Source organism: Coregonus lavaretus (assembly GCF_964263955.1).
Source record: "Coregonus lavaretus genome assembly, chromosome: 2".
NCBI classification, from domain to species: domain Eukaryota; kingdom Metazoa; phylum Chordata; class Actinopteri; order Salmoniformes; family Salmonidae; genus Coregonus; species Coregonus lavaretus.
Genome location: NC_139989.1, coordinates 87,190,162 through 87,214,677, shown reverse-complemented (window position 1 = coordinate 87,214,677; position 24,516 = coordinate 87,190,162). Strand labels below are relative to the sequence as shown.

General features: G+C 42.4%; 1 protein-coding gene and 1 pseudogene across 2 annotated transcripts in view; one reads left to right on the top strand and one right to left on the bottom strand.

Annotated features, from left to right (window-relative positions):
* LOC311141170 (NACHT, LRR and PYD domains-containing protein 3-like) overlaps window positions 1-24,516 on the bottom strand; it is a 168,428-nt gene that overhangs the window by 97,223 nt on the left and 46,689 nt on the right. The gene's annotated exons all lie outside the window — the stretch shown is intronic.
* On the top strand, window positions 1,625-13,230 carry LOC311142335 (NLR family CARD domain-containing protein 3-like; annotated as a pseudogene). The gene is made up of 7 exons: window positions 1,625-1,779; window positions 1,945-3,860; window positions 4,019-4,252; window positions 5,493-5,666; window positions 9,101-9,274; window positions 11,968-12,014; window positions 12,559-13,230. The product of its transcript is annotated as an NLR family CARD domain-containing protein 3-like (transcript).

Here is a 24,516-nt window from a genome sequence, read left to right as displayed (position 1 = left end):
ATTTCTGAATCTTTGGTGGCCTTCCTAAGCCAGGATTCAGACACTGCTAGAACATCAGGGTTGGCGGAGTGTGCTAACGCAGTGAATAACTCAAACTTAGGGAGGAGGCTTCTGATGTTAACATGCAAGAAACCAAGGCTTTTACGGTTACAGAAGTCAACAAATGATAGTGCCTGGGGGGTAGGAGTGATACTGAGGGCTACAGGGCCTGGGTTAGCCTCTACATCACCAGAGGAACAGAGGAGGAATAGAATAAGGATACGGCTAAAGGCTTTAAGAACTGGTCTTCTAGTACGTTGGGTACAGAGAAAAGGGGCAGATTTCCGGGCGTTGTAGAATATATTCAGGGCATTATGTACAGACAAGGATATGGAAGGATATGAGTACAGTGGAGGTAAACCTAAGCGTTGGGTAACAATGAAAGAGATAGCATCACTGGAGGCACCGATTGAGCCGGTCTATATGTATGGGGGGTGGGACAAAGGAGCTGTCCAAGGCAGGTTGAGCTGGGCTGGGGGATCTACAGTGAAATAGTACAATAAGAAATAACCGAAACAGCAATAAGCAAGGCATATTGACATAGGAGAGAGGCATAACACAATCACAGGTGTTATTCGAGAGAGCTAAGACAACAGCTGGTAATGGCAGGCTCTGTCGCAGCCGGCCGCGACCGGGAGACTCATGGGTGGCGCACAATTGGCCCAGCGTCGTCCAGGGTAGGGGAGGGAATGGCCGGCAAGGATGTAGCTCAGTTGATAGAGCATGGCCGCCAGGGTTGTGGGTTCGCTTCCCACGGGGGGCCAGTATAAAAAAAATATATATATAGATATTTACAAAAAATTATGTATTCACTAACTGTAAGTCGCTCTGGATAAGAGCGTCTGCTAAATGACTAAAATGTAAATGTAAGATAGTTTAGTAATACCTCTGTGGACATGTTATTCATTCCAGAGGCTACTACCACTGAGGGCAGAGTATTCTGTTCCCAGCTGTCTGTCTATGAACAGTGACTCCTCCATGAATCGTCCTGTCAATTCCAGTTGTGATGGATCAATTACCTTTGACCCAAGGTCCGTCACTAGTCAGAATAATATTACTAGTGAAGAGGAGAATATTCAAGATGTCATATAGATATGTTTTGTAATGTGTAGTTTGTTTTAACAGTTTATTAGAGCGATTACTGCACCTTCTTTTATCTCTGTAGTGGAAGGTCTACTCTGTTAGAGGATCAGTATTAACATCTACAATCTCTCTCTCCTTTATCTCTATAGTGGAAGGTCTACTCTGTTAGAGGATCAGTATTAACATCTACAATCTCTCTCTCCTTTATCTCTGTAGTGGATGGTCTACTCTGTTAGAGGATCAGTATTAACATCTACAATCTCTCTCTCCTTTATCTCTGTAGTGGAAGGTCTACTCTGTTAGAGGATCAGTATTAACATCTACAATCTCTCTCTCCTTTATCTCTGTAGTGGAAGGTCTACTCTGCCAGAGGATCAGTATTAACATCTACAATCTCTCTCTCTCTCCTTTACCTCTGTAGTGGAAGGTCTACTCTGTTAAAGGATCAATCCAGGTGTGCAGTGTGTCAGCAGGTGCTGAGGGATCCAGTCTCTACCACCTGTGGACACAGGTTCTGCAGACAGTGCATCACCAGATACTGGGAGAAACCTGCTCCTTCAGGAGACTATGACTGTCCTCAGTGTAGAAAGAGATCCAGAACACGGCCTGTACTACAGCAGCTGAGTCAACCCAATAAAACAAGAGGCTCTGAAAACAGTAAGACCACTTGCACATGTGGGCCAAGTCAAGACCTTAATATGATTTACAGTAGTTAACTACAATATTATGAGATAATAGAAGTTACTGTAGTTGTGGAAGGCCCACTTTTCATCCTGTCAATGAATGTTTCTGATACACATCATTGTTCTTCTTCCCTTGTAGTGGATGACAGCCTGCAGAGAGCTATAGTAAACCATAAAGACAGTCTGAAAAGGAGGTATGAATGTGTGATAGAAGGCATGGAAATAGCAGGGAACCAAACTCCCCTCAACAGGATTTACACAGAGCTCTACATCACAGAAGGAGAGAGTGAAGGGGTTAACAATGAACATGAGGTGTGGCAGCTAGAGACAGCATCCAGGACACCAACCTCACATGACACAGCAATCCACTGCAATGACATATTTAAACCCTTACCAGGCCAAGAGAGAAGCATCAGAACTGTGCTGACGAAGGGCATCGCTGGCATCGGAAAAACAGTCTCTGTGCAGAAGTTCATCCTAGACTGGGCTGAAGGGAAGGCGAACCAAGATGTGGATATCATATTTGTGCTTCCTTTCCGGGAGCTGAACTTGATTAAAGATCTCCAGTACAGTCTTCTCAGACTTTTAAATGGCTTCCACACAGAACTAGACATAGGCAATGCAAAGAAACTCACTGCCTGTAAAGCTATGTTCATCTTTGATGGTTTGGATGAAAGCAGACTTCCATTGGATTTCCAGCACAATGAAAAGGTGTCTGATGTCACCCAGACATCGTCTGTCGATGTTCTGCTGACAAACCTCTTCAAGGGGAATCTGCTTCCCTCTACTCTCCTATGGATAACCTCCCGACCAGCAGCAACCAATCAGATCCCCCCTAAGTGTGTTGACCAGGTGACAGAGGTACGAGGGTTCAATGACCCACAGAAGGAGGAGTACTTCAGGAAGAGATTCAGTGATGAGGACCTGGCCAGCAGAATCATCTCACACATAAAGACATCAAGGAGCCTCCACATCATGTGCCACATGCCAGTGTTCTGTTGGATTTCTGCAATAGTCCTTGAGCACATGTTGAGTACAGACAAGAGGAGAGAGATGCCCACGACTCTGACTGAGATGTCAATACACTTCCTGCTCATTCAGACCAGCCTGAAGAACCAGAAATATCATGGAAGAGATGAGATGGATCAACAGGAGCTCATGGAGTCAGATAAGGAAATTCTTCTGAAGCTGGGGAAGCTGGCGTTTGAAAATCTGGAGAAGGGTAATCTCATGTTCTATGAAGAAGACCTGAAAGAGTGTGGCATTGATGTCAAAGAAGCCTCAGTGTACTCAGGAGTGTGCACACAAATCTTTAAAGAAGAGTCTGTGTTATTTCAGAGAGTGGTGTACTGCTTTGTTCATCTGAGCATTCAGGAGTTTCTCTCAGCTGTCTACATGTACCATTGTTACACAACCAAGAACATGGATGCACTGAAGCCCTTCCTCAAGGGAAAGTCTAGAGCTGCATCTGAAGAGCTAACCTTGCATGAGCTGCTGAAGAGTACCGTGGATAAAGCCTTGGAGAGCAAGAACGGATACCTGGACCTCTTTGTCCGCTTCCTTCATGGCATGTCACTGGAGTCCAATCAGAAACTCCTACGAGGTCTGGTGACACAGACAGAAAGCAGTCCAGACAGCGTCCAGAAAACAATCCGTTCCCTGAAGGTGATGCAGAGGAAGAACATCTCCCCTGAGAGGTGCATCAATCTCTTCCACTGTCTGATAGAGATGAAAGACCATTCAGTACAGGAGGAAATCCAAGCGTACTTGAGGTCAGAGAAGAGATCAAAAAAACTCACACTTTCTCAGTGTTCAGCACTGGCCTACATGCTACAGATATCAGAGGAGGTTCTGGATGTGTTTGACCCGAAGGTATACAAGACATCAGAGGAGGGTCGTAGGAGACTGCTCCCAGCTGTGAGAGGCTGCAGGAAAGCTCTGTAAGTATTCATGGAAATATCCCACATCAAAATACATTGTAGTTACAGCAGCATTTTTATTGGCTGACGGGCTCTGTAAGTACTCATGTGACTATCCCTCAGACCAAACTTTACTGTATGTAAGAACAACAATATTTTCATTGGCTGACTAAACTTTCTATCAGCTGAAAACTCTTAAACAAACTGTAATACAAACGGATCAGAAAAGTTGTAGCATTGAGACATCTATACACAGTGTTCACATTATTAGTGCAGGGGTAACAGTGTAAGCAGGGAAGCTAAATGTAACATTTTAATCCAACCTGTCCCTCATGGTATTTACTCTGTTGACAGACTCACTGGCTGTAAACTCACAGACACATCCTGTGAAGTGTTGGCCTCAGTGCTCAGTTCAAACCCCTCACACCTGAGAGAGCTGGACCTGAGTAACAATGACCTGAAGGATTCAGGAGTGAAGCTGGTCTCTGCTGGACTGGGCAATCCCCACTGTAAACTGGAGACTCTGAGGTCAGTATTCCTGTAGTTGGTCAACAAGTGATAACTGTTCACCAGATCCACATGTGTTTACCAGGCACACATAGTCCACACCGTATGTGTTTGGACAGTGAAGCTTACAGTTTTACATTTGGTGCTATGCTCCAGCATTTTGGATTTGAGATATAATGTTTCATATTAGGCGACAGTACAGAATGTCACCTTTTATTTGAGGGTATTCATACATACCTGTTTTACTGTTTAGAAATGAAAGCATTTAATGTATCTAGTTCTCCCATTTGAAAAAGTAATAAGTATTTGGACAAATTAATTTAGTCCAAAGTTTAGTATTTGGTCCCATATTCCTTACCTGCAGTGATTACATCAAGCTTGTGTTTCTACAAACTTGTTGAATGCATTTGCAGTTTGTCTTGGTTGTGTTTTGGATGATGTTTTTCCTAATAGAAACTGAATGGTGAATAATGTCCTGTCATTTTGGAGTCACTTCACTTGTATTGTCAGTAAGAATAGAAGATGTTTCTGAACACTTCTACATTCATGTGGATGCTACTATGATTATGAATAATCATGAATGAATCGTGAATGATGATGAATGAGAAAGTTACAGAGGAACAAGGATCATACCCCCTGTGTTATTGGTAATGGTGAGAGGTTAGCATGTTTTGTTGTAGCCTCTGTAACTCTCTCACTCATTATTATTCATGATTCATTCATGATCTTTCTTAATCATGGCATCATCAGGATTAATTTAGTAGTGTTTAGAAACATGTTATCTACTCACTTAGACAGAAAATTACTCCAGTCATCATCCACCATTCAGTTACTATCGGGCAAAACATAACCCAAAACACAACCAAAACAAACTGCAAATACAACCAACGAATTTGGGACCAAATACTAAACTTTTGACTACTTTAATACACTATAAGTGAATTGGTCAGAATACTTTTGACTTCTTCAAATGGGGGACTAGATACATAAAGTAAATCTAAATCTGATACCTCACTGTCTGTCTTTTGACTGATACTGCTTTTTAAAATGGTCTGGTCAGTCTACTCAAATATTTGGACAATACATTTTTCCATCTACAAGCAATAATTTGATAATTTCAAATAATGATACATTAATTTATGAATAGATATGTCAGGTTTCAGGACACTGATATATCTGAATATGTTGAAAAAATATATTGCCACTATTTTCACCACCAAAGAATAGCAGTGTGGTTTTAATATGATTTGACTCTTTGCAGGCTGTCACGCTGTCTAGTCACAGAGGAAGGCTGTGCTTCTCTGGTCTCAGCTCTGAAGTCAAACCTCTCACACCTGAGAGAGCTGGATCTGAGTAACAATGACCTGAAGGATTCAGGAGTGAAGCTGCTCTCTGCTGGACTGGGGAATCCCCACTGTAAACTGGAGACTCTGAGGTCAGTATTCCTGTAGTTGGTCAACAAGTGATAACTGTTCACCAGATCCACATGTGTTGACCAGGCACACATAGTCCACACCATATGTGTTTGGACAGTGAAGCTTACAGTTTTACATTTGGTGCTATGCTCCATAATTTTGGATTTGAAATTGTTTCATATTAGGCAACAGTACAGAATGTCACTTTTTATTTGAGGGTATTCATACATACCTGTTTTACTGTTTAGAAATGAAAGCACTTAATGTATGTAGTTCTCCCATTTGAAAAAGTCATAAGTATTTGGACAAATTAATTTAGTCCAATGTTTAGTGTTTTAGTGTTTGGTCTTTGAATATTCTTTGCCTGCAGTGATTACATCAAGCTTGTGATTCTACAAACTTGTTGAATACATTTGCAGTTTGTCATGGTTGTGTTTTGGATGATGTTTTTCCCAATAGAAACTGAATGGTGAATAATGTCCTGTCATTTTGGAGTCACTTCACTTGTATTGTCAGTAAGAATAGAAGATGTTTCTGAACACTTCTACATTCATGTGGATGCTACCATAATTATGAATAATCATGAATGAATCGTGAATGATGATGAATGAGAAAGTTACAGAGGAACAAGGATCATACCCCCTCTGTTATTGGTAATGGTGAGAGGTTAGCATGTTTTGTTGTAGCCTCTGTAACTTTCTCACTCATTATTATTCATGATTCATTCATGATTTTTCTTAATCATGGCATCATTAGGATTCATTTAGTAGTGTTTAGAAACATTTACATTTTAGTCATTTAGCAGACGCTCTTATCCAGAGCGACTTACAGTTAGTGAGTGCATACATTATTTTTTATTAAATTTTTTCATACTGGCCCCCCGTGGGAATCGAACCCACAACCCTAGTGTTGCAAACTTCATGCTCTACCAACCAAACTACATCCCTGCCGGCCATTCCCTCCCCTACCCTGGACGACGCTGGGCCAATTGTGCGCCGCCCCATGAGTCTCCCGGTCGCGGCCGGCTACGACAGAGCCTGGATTCGAACCAGGATCTCTAGTGGCACAGCTACAGAAACCTGTTATCTACTCACTTAGACAGAAAATTACTCCAGTCATCATCCACCATTCAGTTACTATCGGGCAAAACATAACCCAAAACAAACTGCAAATACAAACAATGAGTTCACAACCAAATACTCAACTTTTGACTACGTTAATACACTATAAGTCAAATGGTCAGAATACGTTTGACTTCGTCAAATGGGGGGACTAGATACATAAAGTGCTTTCATTTCTAAACGGTGAAACAGATACAGTGGGGGAAAAAAGTATTTAGTCAGCCACCAATTGTGCAAGTTCTCCCACTTAAAAAGATGAGAGAGGCCTGTAATTTTCATCATAGGTACACGTCAACTATGACAGACAAATTGAGAATTTTTTTCTCCAGAAAATCACATTGTAGGATTTTTAATGAATTTATTTGCAAATTATGGTGGAAAATAAGTATTTGATCACCTTCAAAGAAGCAAGATTTCTGGCTCTCACAGACCTGTAACTTCTTCTTTAAGAGGCTCCTCTGTCCTCCACTCGTTACCTGTATTAATGGCACCTGTTTGAACTTGTTAACAGTATAAAAGACACCTGTCCACAACCTCAAACAGTCACACTCCAAACTTCACTATTGCCAAGACCAAAGAGCTGTCAAAGGAGACCAGAAACAAAATTGTAGACCTGCACCAGGCTGGGAAGACTGAATCTGCAATAGGTAAGCAGCTTGGTTTGAAGAAATCAACTGTGGGAGCAATTATTAGGAAATGGAAGACATACAAGACCACTGATAATCTCCCTCGATCTGGGGCTCCACGCAAGATCTCACCCCGTGGTGTCAAAATGATCACAAGAACGGTGAGCAAAAATCCCAGAACCACACGGGGGGACCTAGTGAATGACCTGCAGAGAGCTGGGACCAAAGTATCAAAGCCTACCATCAGTAACACACTACGCCGCCAGGGACTCAAATCCTGCAGTGCCAGACGTGTCCCCCTGCTTAAGCCAGTACATGTCCAGGCCCGTCTGAAGTTTGCTAGAGTGCATTTGGATGATCCAGAAGAGGATTGGGAGAATGTCATATGGTCAGATGAAACCAAAATATAACTTTTTAGTAAAAACTCAACTCGTCGTGTTTGGAGGACAAAGAATGCTGAGTTGCATCCAAAGAACACCATACCTACTGTGAAGCATGGGGGTGGAAACATCATGCTTTGGGGCTGTTTTTCTGCAAAGGGACCTGGACGACTGATCCGTGTAAAGGAAAGAATGAATGGGGTCATGTATCATGAGATTTTGAGTGAAAACCTCCTTCCATCAGCAAGGGCATTGAAGATAAAATGTGGCTGGGTCTTTCAGCATGACAATGATCCCAAACACACCGCCCGGGCAACGAAGGAGTGGCTTCGTAAGAAGCATTTCAAGGTCCTGGAGTGGCCTAGCCAGTCTCCAGATCTCAACCCCATAGAAAATCTTTGGAGGGAGTTGAAAGTCTGTGTTGCCCAGCGACAGCCCCAAAACATCACTGCTCTAGAGGAGATCTGCATGGAGGAATGGGCCAAAATACCAGCAACAATGTGTGAAAACCTTGTGAAGACTTACAGAAAACGTTTGACCTGTGTCATTGCCAACAAAGGGTATATAACAAAGTATTGAGAAACTTTTGTTATTGACCAAATACTTATTTTCCACCATATTTTGCAAATAAATTCATAAAAAATCCTACAATGTGATTTTCTGGAAAAAAAATTCTCATTTTGTCTGTCATAGTTGACGTGTACCTATGATGAAAATTACAGGCTTCTCTCTCATCTTTTTAAGTGGGAGAACTTGCACAATTGGTGGCTGACTAAATACTTTTTTTCCCCACTGTATGTATTAAAATACCCTCAAATAAAAGGTGACATGAAAACTTCTGTAAATAAGGTATTTCTATATATTTGCAAACATGTCTAAAAACCTGTTTTCACTTTGTCATTATGGGGTATTGTGTGTAAATTGATGGGGAAAAAGAACTAATTTAATATATTTTAGAATAAGGCTGTAACTTAACAAAATGTGGAAAAAGTCAAGGGGTCTGAATACTTTTTGAATGCACTGTAGATATGGTGTGGACTGTATACTCAATACAATCTAAATCTGATACCTCACTGTCTGTCTTTTGACTGATACTGCTTTTTAAACTGCTCTGGTCAGTCTACTCAAATATTTGTAATATGCATTTTTCTATCTACAAGCAATACTTTGATAATTTGTCATTTCTAATAATGAAACATTAATTTATGAATAGATATGGCAGGTTTCAGGACACTGATATATCTGAATATGTTGAAAAAATATACTGCCACTATTTTGACCACCAAAGAATAGCAGTGTGGTTTTAATATGATTTGACTCTTTGCAGGCTGTCAGGCTGTCTAGTCACAGAGGAAGGCTGTGCTTCTCTGGTCTCAGCTCTGAAGTCAAACCCCTCACACCTGAGAGAGCTGGACCTGAGCTACAATCACCCAGGAGACTCAGGAGTCAGACTGCTCTCTGCTGGACTGGAGGATCCACACTGCAGACTGGAGAAACTCAAGTATGTAGAGGGTTTATGTCAATGTTCATATCAGACATGTTGGAGTTATCAGGCTAGTTAAGACAAACATTCTGACCACCACTTGGACTAAGTTATATGCTGACCGTGTGTGTGTGTGTGTGTGTGTGTGTGTGTGTGTGTGTGTGTGTGTGTGTGTGTGAGTGTGTGTGTGTGTGTTTGTGTGTGTGTGTGTCCGGTGTGTGTGTGTGTGTGTGTGTGTGTGTGTCTGTGTGTGTGTGCGTGTGTGTGTCCAGTGTGTGTGTCCAGTGTGTGTGTTTGTGTGTGTGTGTGTGTGTGTGTGTCCGGTGTGTGTGTGTGTGTGTGTGTGTGTGTGTGTGTGTGTGTGTCCAGTGTGTGTGGGTGTCCAGTGTGTGTGGGTGTCCAGTGTGTGTGTGTGTGTGTGTGTGTGTGTGTGTGTCCAGTGTGTGTGTGTGCACGTGTATCAGTACACACACTGGACACACACACACACTGTAAACACACACACTGGACACATATACAAAAAGGACACACACACACACAAAGGACACACACACACACACACACACTGGACACACACACACACACACACACACTGGACACACACACACACTCACACTGGACACACATGCACACACACTAGACACACACACACACTGGACAAACACACACACACACACACTGGACACACACACAAACACAAACACACACTGGACACACACACAAAAAAAAAGGTTCCCCTCTCCACTGGGGTTCTCTGCCTCTAACCCTGTTGCAGGGGCTGAGTCACTGGCTTGCTGGTGCTCTTTCATGCCGTCCCTGGGAGGGGTGCGTCACTTGAGTGGGTTGAGTTACTGACGTGATCTTCCTGTCTGGGTTGGCGCCCCCCCCCTTGGTTTGTGCTGTGGTGGAGACCTCTGTGGGCTATACTCGGCCTTGTCTCAGGATTGTAAGTTGGTGGTTGAGGATATCCCTCTAGTGGTGCGGGGGCTGTGCTTTGGCGGAGTGGGTGGGGTTATATCCTTCCTGTTTGGCCCTGTCCGGGGGTTTCTTCGGATGGGGCCACAGTGTCTCCGGACCGCTCCTGTCTCAGCCTCCAGTATTTATGCTGCAGTAGTTTATGTGTCGGGGGGCTGGGGTTAGTTGGTTATACCTGGAGTACTTCTCCTGTCTTATCCAGTGTCCTGTGTGAATTTAAGTATGCTCTCTCTAATTCTCTCGTTCTCTCTTTCTCTCTGAGAACCTGAGCCCTAGGACCATACGTCAGGACTACCGGGCATGATGACACCTTGCTGTCCCCAGTCCGCCTGGCCTTGCTGCTATTCCAGTTTCAACTGTTCTGCCTGCGGCTACGAAACCCCTACCTGTCCCAGACCTGCTGTTTTCAACTCTTTAATGATCGGCTATGAAAAGCCAACTGAGAGACCTGAGCCCTAGGACCATACGTCGGGACTACCGGCCGTGGTGACTCCTTGCTGTCCCCAGTCCGCCTGGCCTTGCTGCTATTCCAGTTTCAACTGTTCTGCCTGCGGTTATGGAACCCCTACCTGTCCCAGACCTGCTGTTTTCAACTCTTAATGATCGGCTATGAAAAGCCAACTGAGATTTATTCCTGATTATTATTTGACCATGCTTGTCACTTATGAACATTTTTGAACATCTTGGCATGGTTCTGTTATAATCTCCACCCGGCACAGCCAGAAGAGGACTGGCCACCCCTCATAGCCTGGTTCCTCTCTAGGTTTCTTCCTAGGTTCCTGCCTTTCTAGGGAGTTTTTCCTAGCCACCGTGCTTCTACACCTGCATTACTAGCTGTTTGGGGTTTTAGGCTGGGTTTCTGTACAGCACTTCGAGATATTAGCTGATGTATGAAGGGCTATATAAAATAAAATTGATTGATTGATTGAAACACACACACACTGGAGACACACTGGACACACACAAACACACAGACTTACTCACACTGGACAAACACAAACACACACACACACACACATACACTAGACACACACACACACACACACACACACACACACACACACACTAGACATACACACACACTGTACACACACACACAATGGACACAGATACACACACTGGACAAACACACATACACACACTGGACACACACACACACTGGACAAACACACACACACACACACACACACACACACACACACTGGACACACACACACACACACTGGGGAAACACACACACACACACTGGACACACACACACACACACACTGGACACACACACACACACAAACACACACACTTGACATACACACACACACTGGACAAACACACACACACACACACACACACACTGGACACACACACACACACTGGACACACAAACCCACACACTTGACATACACACACACACTGGACAGACACACACACACACACACACACACTGGACACACACACGCACACACATACACACACACACTGGACACACACACACTGGACACACACACACACACACTGGACACACACACACTGGACACACACACACACACTGGACACACACAAACAGTGGACACACACACACACACACTTGGACAAATGTATATACTGACTGTGTGTGTGTGTGTGTGTGTGTGTGTGTGTGTGTGTGTGTGTGTGTGTGTGTGTGTGTGTGTGTGTGTGTGTGTGTGAGTTCAGGTGTATCCCTCAATGACTGTCTGTTCTTCTGCTTACCGCTACAGTGTGGAACATGGTGGAGAGAACACAATGAAACCTGGACTTAGAAAATGTGAGTGTTGACTGCTGTGAAGAATATGACTAAGAATAAGTCTTAATTCAAGTGAAGTCAAAGTCAAAGACCACCATCATTACTTACTTGGTCATATTAAATATCAGCTGTAGTTCTACAGAAGCACAAATCAGGGACACCAAAGTTTACAAAGAGTTGCTTTGACAATGTGTGTATCTGAGTGTGTTTGTGGCGCGTTCGTGTTACTTTAGAAATGTGTGTGTGTGTTCATGCATGCATGAAGGTGTGTGTGTGTTCAGGGTGTGTGTGTCCAGGGTGTGTGTGTGTGTGTTCAGGATGTGTGTGTGTTTGTGTGTGTGTGTTCAGGATGTGTGTGTGTGTGTGTGTGTGTAATTAATGGGAATAAGTGTGTTTTATTTTACCATACAGTATAACATATGATCATTCAACAAGTCTCAAGTTACCTTAACTTCTCCTTTTGATACCTAGAAACATCTACATTAAATGAATTAGTGAAAAGTGAGTTAACATTCTAATGTGAATGATGATGATTTCTAATATTGTGTCTGGTTTCATCCATCAGATGTCTGTGATCTCACACTGGACCTAAACACAGTAAACAGACGCCTCTCTCTGTCTGAGGAGAACAGAAAGGTGACATGGAGGAGAGAGAAGCAGCTGTATCCTGATCACCCAGAGAGATTTGAGGACTGGAGACAGGTGCTGTGTAGAGAGGGTCTGACTGGGCGCTGTTACTGGGAGGTAGAGGGGAGTGGGAGAGGGGCTGGTATAGGAGTGGCATATAAAGGAATCAGCAGGAGAGGAGTGGGTAATGACTGTGTGATTGGATGTAATGACAAGTCCTGGAGTCTGCTCTGCTCTGACAACAGTTACTCTGTCTGTCACAATAATAAGTCCACTACCATAGACGTCCCCTCCTCCAGCCCCCACAGAGTAGGAGTGTATCTGGACTGGCCAGCCGGCACTCTGTCCTTCTACAGAGTCTCCTCTGACACACTGACCCACCTGTACACATTCCACTCCACATTCACTGAGCCCCTCTATCCAGGGTTTAGGGTTTATGATGACTCCTCAGTGTCCCTGTAAATAATAACCATGGTAACACTGACACACACACACACACACACACACACACTGGACACGCACACACACTGGACACACACACACAATGGACACACACACTGGACACATACACACACTGGGGACACACAAACACAAACACACTAAACACCCACACACACACACACTGTACACACACACACACACACACACTGTACACACACACACATACACTAAACACACACACTGGACACACACACACTGGACACACACACACTGGACAAACACACACACACACACACACACACACACACACACACACACACTGGACACACACACTGGACACACACACACACACACGACACACACACACACACACACAGTCTTGTATTTGTAACCAATTAAGGACCCCTCTTAAATACCTACCTTTCGAGGACAATGCTTTCCAGACATCATAGGAGCACAGAAATTACACTCATGAGTTTGAAAAAAAATCTATAATCAGGAAATCACTTAAAGTGACTTACTCCTTGAAAAAAGTACACTTGAAATTTTACCACCTAATTGAGACCGTACATTGCATTATAATGCATTGCCATCAGCCATGAAGGGAATGCCGCCTATGAAATCTATGAAAGCATCCAACTGCCTGCGTTGCGCCTAAAGGAAGCGTACAATAATTACAGTTTTTCTCGATTGTTTACACACATTTTCTGAAAGCATGCCTCATATTCTCAGAACTCTACACACAAATCAAATAACACACACACAATGGGCAAAACCCCTCAATTCTCCAGCAAAATGAAACTTTACATTCAAAACCATGTTATTTCTTATCAAAATGGTATTTTGTTTTCAAATGACACACACAAACCATCATATGAATAGACATTTATAAGAACCAGTTGAACACTGATGTGCTCAATGTAAAACACTATGATGAACGGAAAACACTTCTTCTCCATTCATCATAATGACTTAGGCCTTTTTTTGGTTCAGTGTTGCCATTACTACAGACAGTACAAACATAAGTGTGTTGTAAAATATTTGAGAATATTGTTATTATACTCAGAACACACAAATACACGGTAACAAATATATTTCATTTTTCCCACAAAAACAATGTACACAGTGTACATCCCATTCCCAACCAACACAAAGTTACACATACAGTGGTTTACATACAAAACAGAAGAATTTAATGTATACAATTACAGTAAAAATAATAAATGCTGCATCCTCTCTTCTGTTGCGGTCTGGCCACAGCACCACATCCACATCACAAGCAATGTTTTCCCTGGCCAAGCAGCGGGGGAAATATCACCTAGCATGGCGATTCCAGCCAGCATGGCGATTCCAGCCATGAAAAGCATCAACTGCTATATCTCCACATGCGTCTTCCATAGCTTGGAGAAGAGGTATACGCGTTTGTGGATTTCGGTCATACACTTTCCATCTCCAGGCAGAAAAAAATTCCTCAATAGGATTGAGGAATGGAGAATATGGAGGGAGATAAACAACTAAAAAGCGTGGGTGGGCAGTGAACCAGTTACGAACCAGAGCAGCCCTGTGGAAACTTACGTTGTCCCAAATGACAACGTACCTGAGCTGCTCTGGGCCATCTACCTGATCTGGTGGAATTTGTGTGTTGTGTAGGGTGTCCAGGAACGTGATCAGATGGGCGGTGTTGTAGGGGCCAAGGGTAGCATGGTGATGGATGACGCCGTGGTGGGTAATCGCTGCACACATTGTGATGTTCCCTCCGCGCTGGCCAGGGACTTGAACAATGGCACGCTGGCCGATGATATTCCTTCCCCTCTTTCTTCTTTTTGTGAGGTTGAATCCAACCTCATCAAAGAAGATGAACCGGTGCTCCACTGCACCTGCTCAAAGTTGGCTGTACTCTTTGCCCAGCCTCCCTCATTGTTAGACCATGGTTGACCACATGATCAACCAAAGTGGCTCGGATCTCATCAGAGATTACCGTCCTTGGCCTTCCTCGTCCTCGTCCTCGTCCTCCCCGTCCTCCTCCTCTTACTCTCACTCCTCTGGCTTTGCCTCTGTTTCCAATGTTGGCATCCATTGCTCCAAAACAGAAGAGCTCACCTGTTGCTCTTTTATGCTAAAGCTCTGATTGCTAATTGTAAAACTGTGTGACGGGTGTTTGCCCATGTGATGAGTCAGTGTGCATATTTGAATGGCAGTGTGCTCATTGTGAAAACAAGAGATTTTCTGCATGAAAATTGTGCCAAATGCAAAGATTTGTGTGTAGTGTTTTGAAAAGAGTGTGTTGTAGAACTGCAATTTGAGTGTAAAGCAGGAATTGTGCTTGTAGTTTAGCAGAATTGGTTCAGGGGGTTGGTGCATGAGTTACATGTTGTGGTCATTGTGTCTCAAGTACCAGTATTTGTTTGTAAGCAATTGAGAAAAACTGTAACAAGTTTAAATTTGAATCGATTTTGGTTTGTTTCTAGTGTAGCAGGTAGAATGCCACAATGATGCGACACGGATGGCAACGCAACGGCTCTAGTGTAGTTTTTCTGTAAAGTATTTAAACTGGAACAACCATTTCAGTAATGGATTCAATATATCCAAGTAACAGATGAATAGTTTAGGAAAATGTTTTTTATTTTTGTGTAACATTCAAAGTCATCAGCAGGCTTCCAAACTTGAAAAACCCTTGAAGTATTCAGGAGAACCTTAGTCACTCCAAAGGTGACCTCGGTTTTCAACCACTCCACAAATTTCTTGTTAACAAACTATAGTTTTGGCAAGTCAGTTAGGACATCTACTTTGTGCATGACACAAGTAATTTTTCCAACAATTGTTTACAGACAGATTATTTCACTTATAATTCACTGTATCACAATTCCAGTGGGTCAGAAGTTTACATACACTAAGTTGACTGTGCCTTTAAACAGCTTGGAAAATTCCAGAAAATGATGTCATGGCTTTAGAAGCTTCTGATAGGCTAATTGACATCATTTGAGTCAATTGGAGGTGTACCTGTGGATGTATTTCAAGGCCTACCTTCAAACTCAGTGCCTCTTTGCTTGACATCATGGGAAAATGAAAATAAATCAGCCAAGACCTCAGAAGAAAAGAAAATTGACATCCACAAGTCTGGTTCATCCTTGGGAGCAATATTCAAACGCCTGAAGGTACCACGTTCATCTGTACAAACAATAGTACGCAAGTATTAACACTATGGGACCACGCAGCCGTCATACCGCTCAGGAAGGAGACGCGTTCTGTCTCCTAGAGATGAACGTACTTTGGTGCGGAAAGTGCAAATCAATCCCAGAACAACAGCAAAGGACCTTGAAGATTCTGGAGGAAACAGGTACAAAAGTATCTATATCCACAGTAAAACGAGTCCTATATCGACATAACCTGAAAGGCCGCTCAGCAAGGAAGAAGCCACTGCTCCAAAACCACCATAAAAAAGTCTGACTACGGTTTGCAACTGCACATGGGGACAAAGATCGTACTTTTTGGAGAAATGTCCTCTGGTCTGATGAAACAAAAATATTTGGCCATAATGACCATCGTTATGTTTGGAGGAAAAAGGGGGACGCTTGCAAGCCGAAGAACACCAACAACATCTCAAGACATCAGTCAGGAAGTTAAAACTTGGTCGCAAATGGGTCTTCGAAATGGACAATGACCCCAAGCATACTTCCAAAGTTGTGGCAAAATGGCTTAAGGACAACAATGTCAAGGTATTGGAGTGGCCATCACAAAGCCCTGACCTCAATCCTATAGAATATTTGTGGGCAGAACTGAAAAAGCGTGTGCGAGCAAGGAGGCCTACAAACCTGACTCAGTTACACCAGCTCTGTCAGGAGGAATGGGCCAAAATTCACCCAAATTATTGTGGGAAGCTTGTGGAAGGCTACTCGAAACGTTAAACAATTTAAAGGCAATACACTCAATTAGTATTTGGTAGGATCTAAACTTCTGACCCACTGGGAATGTGATGAAAGAAATGAAAGCGGAAATAAATCATTCTCTCAACTATTATTCTGACATTTCACATTCTTAAAATAAAGTGGTGATCCTAACTGACCTAAGACAGGGAATTTTTACTAGGATTAAATGTCAAGAATTGTGAAAAACTGAGTTTAAATGTATTTGGCTAAGGTGTATTTAAACTTCCGACTTCAACTGTATATATGAAACATTCATAAGAACTTCAAATAAAGCAGAACCGAGTTCTCTCAGGAACCTTAAGAACTAAGGAATAACCATTTAAGGACTTTAATTTCTCCAATGTAATACAGGCTAAGAAACCCAAGATCACAAAGAAAACAAAAGTGACATTCAGTTGGTAGCTACTATATAAGAAATTAAAATCTGGATAGAGCAGAACCATAGTCTACACTTATTTTCTCTGATCTGCAATTATTCTGTTGTGTACATAGAACTTCACCGCTCTCCAGTCCCTGTTTACTAGTGCTTGTGGAGAAGCAGCAATGCATTTCTCACAGTCTTGTTTTCCAGGCGTTTTTCCCATTCGGATAAAATTCATCAAGGAATCTTCAACTGCATCCACCTCTATTGTCGACCAATACCTTTTTGTTCCTTTGGCACCTTTGGAAAGAGATTGCATTATACATGACTACATTAGGCCACAAAAAAATTACAAAAATTAAAAGGATGACTACAATGAACTTGAACCTCTCTTTCTATTAACTCTACAAGGTTGCAGCTGTATATTCAGTGAGTGTGTTGAAGTTAAGCTAACAATCCTAACTAAATAACTACATAGATAAGTGTGTGAGAGAAGAATGTGCAATGCTGACATCAAGGCAGACTCAATCTGTATGGAATCTAAGCCCAACAATCTGTTTGCAATGTAAACCTTCTAATAAAAGCAATAAGTATTAAATCAAGTTCCCTACCTCCAAGAAAAACAATCTAAAGTGTGGTAATCCTTCTGTGTTATCATCTATCCTGACACACTAATTCCAGATCTAATGTCTTGACTTGTGTACAATCCAAACTCAACCGTTCTGTGCTGGCATGGTTGGAAATACACTAACTGATGAGGACAGAATTGATCTGGACCAGCACAGTACAGCCATAGGTTGACACTACAGAGTGAAAACGCACTGACTGAAGGCAGCAGGAAACATGCTTTCCGTGTGGGCCTCTCTTTTGTCCCAGCTTTCCCTTGGTCATTGGCTGTTTGGCCCGAATTGCTGACATCTCTCCTGGAAAATATCAGTGGAAATCATGTCATTTTCCAACAGTACATTGTAATTAAGAATAGGTCCATGTGTATGTAAGGTATAGGCATACCTGTCAGATTTCCTTCATAGGATTTTTCAGACGACTCCTCTCTCTCAGAGTCACTCTCTGATGCGCAATCAGTGGCTGCAGCATCCATTTCTTCAGACATAACAGTTTGTAAAAGACAGCCAAAAGAAGAATGGTAAATTGAGGCAAGCTAAATCTGCGCAAAACAAATCAAAGTGTAAACATTTTGCCATTAAACTAAACACTGGGGGTAAACTTACCACTGGGGCTGATGGTTATTTGATCCAGAGTTTTCCCCTTGAACTCTGCCAATCTGCCCTGTTCACACGCCATCAGTATTTTACTTATTTTTGCCAACTGAAGCGTTCCCTCTGGAAGACGGTAGAACATTCGATGAATCCGAATGTCACGACCCAAGAAGTCAGCAAACTGGTCCTGTTCTGTATCATTGAGATTTAACACTCTAGAGAGGGTGGTAACCTGTTTTCGTAGTTTAGTTGATGACAATGCTTCAGGTAACTTGGCACCACATTGTTTGGCATAGACGCGGATGCAGTCATTCCCTCGAAAATGTGTATCATATCCTGGCCTGGCAAATAAGTAGATATTACCTTCGCTCACTCCACATGAGCACCGCTCTTTGATAAGCAGCTCTAAAGATTCCACCATCACTGGAGTGAGGATTACAGGCACCTTCCTGCCACGCTTCCCACAGGTTTCGATGCGTTCAAAATGCGCACAGAGCAGTCTCTCAACCTCTGTTAGCGCCACTGCAACATCTGTGTTAAGTGGGGATTTGTCCCTGGAGTGAAATGTTGCCATAGTCATCTTTGACACCTCTCCCTCTCTTTTCCTGTTGAAGATAATCATCTGAGCCAGTATCACTTTTGCTAGATTGCTCAATTTTCTTGAGGTTTTCTCATCACACAGTCAGTTGTAGTATTGTTTCTGCTTTTCATCTAAGTACATGTGCATTTTTTTTACAGTTTTTCTCCATTGGTTTGGCTCATTTCTTGAAACAGAAATTACATTCTCAAAACTCTAAGATCATTTGGCAAAACAGTCTTACAGTTCAGCACAACACTATAGCTCACTTGCAAAAGCTCATATCTCTCCTAAAACTGTTCACTCATGCTTCAAAACTAAATTCCTTTCCCATATAAGGAGTCAGTGCCACGAAAATGGCAAAGATCCTTCTCAATTGCTTTGGCTCATTTCTTGAAACAGACCGGACGTTCTCAACACTCTTGGTGCTTTAGCCAAAATAACGTGGATGGTTCGGCACAACACCATGGTTCACCTGCAAAAGCTCATACCTCTCCCAAAACAGTTCACGCATGTGTCAAAACTAAATTTCCTTCTCATTTAAACAGTCAGTGCCCCCAAAATGCTTCGTCCCTTTGGCATTGTGTAAGCACTGCAAGTCAAAATGTTTAGATGTTTTGTCACTATGGCAGAGGACCATTGAAATATCCCTCATGTCCACCTTTCAGTCTTAGCCCAGTCCTTCATTGACAATGGTTACTGTACTGTTTTTTGTCTAGCTAACAGAATACAATTGTGTATAAAACTGAAAAAAATAAATAGGATTTTAGGGTAAGAGTAGCCTCCAAGGTTTGACATCACACATTGCACTCATACTGCCAAGGAAATTGTAACCATTATCATTCACACACATAAAGTAACTTCCATACATCAGAGTAAAAAGAAAATGTATACAGCATAATATACTGTAATATAAACACACAAACAAAAAACAATGAAAATTATATGCAGCCTACAGTGCTGTAAATAAAGCTGGAGTTTCACAACTAACAGTTCTTCACTGGTCGCTGTCCTCACCCTCCTGGCCATCCACACGCTGCTGTCTGTCTGGCCACAGATTCTCGTCCACATCACAGCGTATATTCTCCCTTGCGATGCAACGAGGGAAGAAACGGCGTGCATGTCGCAACCATCCCCTACACTGATCTCCTGTAATATCCTCACACGCAGCATCCATTGCATGGAGCAGGGACCTCTGATCTTGAGCCCGATGCTCATACACTCTCCACCTCCAAGCGGAGAAATACTCCTCAATAGGATTGAGGAAAGGAGAGTAAGGTGGTAGGAACACCATGACCATCCTTGGATGAGTAGTGAACCAGGCCCTGATGAGCGGGCCACGGTGGAAATTCACATTGTCCCATACAATGACATATTGTGGTAGGTGAGGCCCTACGAGACCGCTCTCATTTTCAGGGATCAAATCAACATGAAGGCGGTCCAAGAAGATGAGGAGCTTCTGTGTATTGTATGGGCCAAGACTGGGGATGTGAGTGGCCACACCATTCTCCGATATGGCAGCACACATAGTTATATTGCCCCCTCGCTGGCCTGGGACATCCACCATGGCCCGGTGGCCAATAATATTACGGCCACGTCTTCGGCCCTTGGCCAGGTTGAAGCCAGCTTCATCCACAAACACGAGGATGTGATGGGTCTCGTTTCCTTCCAATGCCATTATTCTCTACAATAGCGTAAAAAAAGAAAACATCAAATCAGTCATACAGAAGAGTCATACACTACAGTTACAGACAATTACATAGGAATGTTCTATGTTCTCCACAAGTTCAATATACTACTGGCCACTACTCCAGTGGTTCCAAACCTGGGGTACATGTACCCCTATGCAGAGGTACTACAGGGGGTATTTGACAGAAAGGGGAGGGGGGAAATCATCAATGACTAGACTTACTGAAATGTTACAGTAAAACCCACAGTATTAGATAGATTTACATGGGAGGCACTAATTGCAGCTCTTTGACCCCTTTTCTTATTGTATGTTATATTCTTCAAAATAAGGATTATAATGATAATTGCATCATACAGTAAGCTGCAGTTTTTAGGCGAAATGTTGAAGTCAGATAAATCAAATACTTCCATACCTGGATTACCTGGATACACAAATCAGGTAAAGTGGGTACTGAAGCCAAAAAAGTTTGGGAACCACTGCTTAATTGTAAAAATGTTATAATGATGGACAACCAGTAACTGACTTACATGTACATACTGGTACCGCAGCTCTTTCACTCTATCAGAGTTCCTCTCAAATGGTACCCTGTAAATTTGCTTCATTGTCATCTGATGCTTCTTCAATATCCGGTCTATTGTGGAGATGCTTATAGAGTTGACATTTTGGAATATGGCATTGTCTTGTAGGATTGCAGCGCGGATCTGTCTCAATGTGATGGCATTATTTGCCATCACCATGTTACAGATCTCTTGTTCTTGTTGTTCATTGAGAAGTTTTCCTCTGCCACCTGTGCAAGGTTGTCGTCCAATCCTAGATATAGAAGTCAAAGGACAACACTCCATTCGTAATGTATACCTTATGTATTCCTTACAGAATGAGTTACCTATGTAATTGTATTGTTGTTTTACTTACAGTAACTTTACCACAATTCTAATGCATCACTGCACAGTGACTGGAATACTACTGTAAACTGTATCATCAATACTGTAGAAAATAAACTATTCCATAGTTTATTTTCTCCAATGTTTTTCTTGTCATTTTTAGTATCATAACATCCCATTGAGGTAAGATATTACTGTAGGCCTATCACACACACACACTAAATGAATAGGTAAATATGTAAATAAATATATTTCTTGCTCTATGCACAGTGTCCTGTCCTATACAACATATAATTCCATCATTGACTGACTACATACCTGTTTTCCCTGCGAAAGGTTTGGATGATGGAGGAGACTGTTGAGCGAGGCACATTAGGCTGCACTCGGCGACCTGCCTCCGCCATTGTGAGGCCATGGTTGATGACATGGTCTATAATTGTGGCCCGAATTTCATCCGGGACAGCATGGTGTCTTCGTGCTCCTCGGCCTCTTCCCCCTATTCCACCACCACGCACCCTTACTCCTCCTCCTCCTCTTCTTCTTCCTCTTCCTCGAGCAGGCAGTTGCCCTTGTTCATTTACTTGGCCAGGTGCCTCCATGTTCAGAAATTGTACTGGTCCTGCATGGTCAAGCTCTTTACATACATGTTTGGCAGCATTCACAGTCATGGACAGCACCTGTCAGGTAACTAAACATACTGTTTGATTGGTCATCTGAGATGTGTGAAACTCCTCCTTCGTTAGTCAAGTTCTAGTTTCACCTGACTGTCAATTGCTGTAATAAATATATCAAATGTTCCAAGGGATTCATATATGGTATTCATGGTATTATGTTCTTGACTAATTTTGACAATTGAACAGACTATTGTGCATGTGATGACTTATACAATGAAATGACGCTGACACGTTTTAGAGCGAACAACCATTAGACTGAGAATCAACAATCAGTTTAGATCAACAAGATCTATTCACTTGGAAATTGTGCTAAATGTAGGCTACCTGTACTTAATCATTTGCAAAGATGTACTGAGACATTGAGACATGTACTTAGACATTTGCAATTTGATGAAATTAATGAGAAATTCAATTCTGTTGTGAACAATTGCCAAGTGGTTTGGAGGTTTGTCCATGTAGTTTTGAGAATGTAATTTCTGTTTCAAGAAATGAGCCAAACCAATGGAGAAAAACTGTAACATAATCTGCTAATGGAATAAGCTGCGGAGCGTTCCATTTCTTCTGTTCAAGTGTACGATATGTAGCAGAAGAGATCATTTCATTCCAGCGAAGATGGTAGATGCCTTGGAAGTCTCGGACTAGCTTCAACTTTTCTTCATTCTGGGTAATAAGAGCTTCACCCTCCATGACGTCTGCAATTTTCTGGATGCTTTGCCCAAGCTTTGTGGCCAAGGTTGCTTTTTCAAATTTGTTTGTCTTTTCATCAAAGCCAGTCACTTCTTTGACAGCTTTTATGATGTGGTGGAAGTGTTGTGGGTTGATATAATCCTTCATCTTTTTCAGTGGTGTCACCTTTCTACCTTTAATCACGAGTCTCCCTAGTTCTCGCAAAGTTTGACGAATGTGCTGGTGTTGTGAGGGGTTATCCCCTTTCTTGTTGTAAATTTTTTCACCCAATGCCAAGATGTATCTGTCTTCTTTTACTGCATGGGCTACATCATCTTGAGCCATGTTACTCACAAGTTTCCAGACCTTCTCGCTGACTCCTTTAGCAACCGGTTGAGCACTAGCACAGAGTGCCTGTATTCTGGTTTCACCAGGCATCTCCTTACGAACATTTTGTGCTAGTGTGCACCTTGCCACATGCCTCCACATAGATTTGCGTTTAAAGAGCCCATGGCAGGCAAAACAATGCTGATATTCCTGGTGATTGCTCTTGTCATCACTTGTTTGCTTACATGGTACCAAAACCCCCTTTCCTTCTTTAAGTGCCTGAATGTTGTGTGCCCGATTCCTCTTCTTGCGAAGGAGATTCAGCTGAAGTCTCCTAGCTTTTGACTTATTTGCAGACTGAAGTGCAGTAGCTACTTCCATTTCATCCCCATGTTTACGTTCTAAATGACGGGCGAAGTTGGATTGAAAAAAAAAAAAAAAAAGTAGTACTTTTTGGATCCATCTACTTCTGAGACATTCATTACAAGCAGTGATTCACTGCTAGTGTTCGACTTTGGGGAACTCTTATAAGTATTTTCGTATCGCTTCTTTCTCTTGAGTTCTGATTCTCCATTTGAGCTGTTTTCTTCTGAGGAACTTCTGCATCTCTTGATAGTCTTCTTGTATTGCTTCTTTCTCTTGACTCCTGCTAATTTATCTGAACTGTCTCCCTCTGAGACTAAATCAACGTGTTTACTGCTGTCCACCCTTGTCTTTGGTTCTGAAAATTCATCGGAATTGTCTTCCTCTGATGAACCTGATGGCCCTGGGACATAACCATCTTCACTGTTGTCAATGCTGGTTATTGAGTCATCAGTCTTGTATCCAAGCATAGCTTTGGTCAACTGTATTGAAGAAAACAAGTTTATTGGATAACTAGACAGATAACACAGAAAGTATTTGGACACCGGCACATTTTGATTAGTTATGGCTCTGTGCTCCTCTAATTTAGATTTTGTTATAATACAATCAATATGGGATGAAAGTGCAGACTTACCAATCTTTGATTTACAAAGCTGATTCACAAGAACTTACAGTATGTGCTGGTGTTGAATGACACATTAACTTACGAATATGCTGTCTGTTCTGATCAATGGCGGTGCATCATCCAACACATGGACTATCAACCCAGCGGT